Consider the following 1069-nt stretch of genomic DNA (forward strand, 5'->3'; position numbering starts at 1 on the left):
GAACAATTTTTTCACCTTATTGGCTTTAGCTACTTTTGAAATGGAGGTATAATAAAAATTATATTTTGATAAAATACCTTCTAGTCTGAACAGTTCTGTTTGAACTGTTCATCTCTCTATGATCCCTTGTAACCAAGATTAGCTTTGTTCTAGTAAGACAATCTATGCTTTCAGGGTAAGATATTCTGGTTGGTCTGTTCCCACATGGAAGAAGGGTAAAGGCTCAGGTAGACATTTGTTCCAGTAACACCTCATTTGGGAAAATGTCAGCTGAAGAAGTTTAGAAGTAGCTCTTAAGCAACGCTTATTTTCAATCCATTAGGTCCACAAAGCTAATTCAGTTGGATAAATAAGTACTTGAAAACGCCTTCACCTTTGGACCTATCTATAAATAATTGAGAGTATGATCAAATTCCAAATAAAAAGACTTAAGATAGTCATTGACAAAAAAATTTGCAAATGTGAGCAACCGACTGATCAATATAATTTTTCCACTATTCACAGAATTTTAGGGAAATAAGATCGATAGCATTGTTAGGAACAATAAGGTTTCCTTGTTACAAGTAGGCACCCATAGATATAAGCCTGTATAATGATTGCATCATTAACTACTTAAATTTAGAGGATACTACATGCTTCAGCAGCATGTATACTCAAATTACAATACAGAGATTAACATGGCACTTGCACAAGTATAATATGAAAATGTGAGAAGTATTCCATATTATTCATCCTTCAGATGCAAGAAATGAAAAACAGTTATTAAAAAGTTGATTACAAAATTACAAGTGTAACAATACACATAATTCATAGAATTAAATTTAGTTTGACATCAGTGTATTAAATCTTCACCTCACAAAGGCGTTTACATAGCATAAACTTTACAAATCTTTTCAAATTAGACAACATTGTCATTTTATCACAAAGAAAAATAATATTAAGTCCTAGAAAAAAAAGGAAGCAAACTGTTTCTATATGGAATGCAATCGGAAAGGACACATTAGTGAACCTATATATTATAAAATAATGTAGAATTCAAAGAATATCTAGGAGAAAATAAAATAAATTA

General features: G+C 30.8%; 1 pseudogene; it reads left to right on the top strand.

Annotated features, from left to right (window-relative positions):
* The first annotated feature begins 632 nt into the window (after positions 1–632).
* LOC122095333 lies at positions 633–729 on the top strand (annotated as a pseudogene).
* Positions 730–1069: the final 340 nt, after the last annotated feature.

Source organism: Dipodomys spectabilis, unplaced genomic scaffold (genome assembly GCF_019054845.1).
Source record: "Dipodomys spectabilis isolate Male_0828 unplaced genomic scaffold, ASM1905484v1 ptg000014l, whole genome shotgun sequence".
Classification (NCBI taxonomy): Eukaryota; Metazoa; Chordata; class Mammalia; order Rodentia; family Heteromyidae; genus Dipodomys; species Dipodomys spectabilis.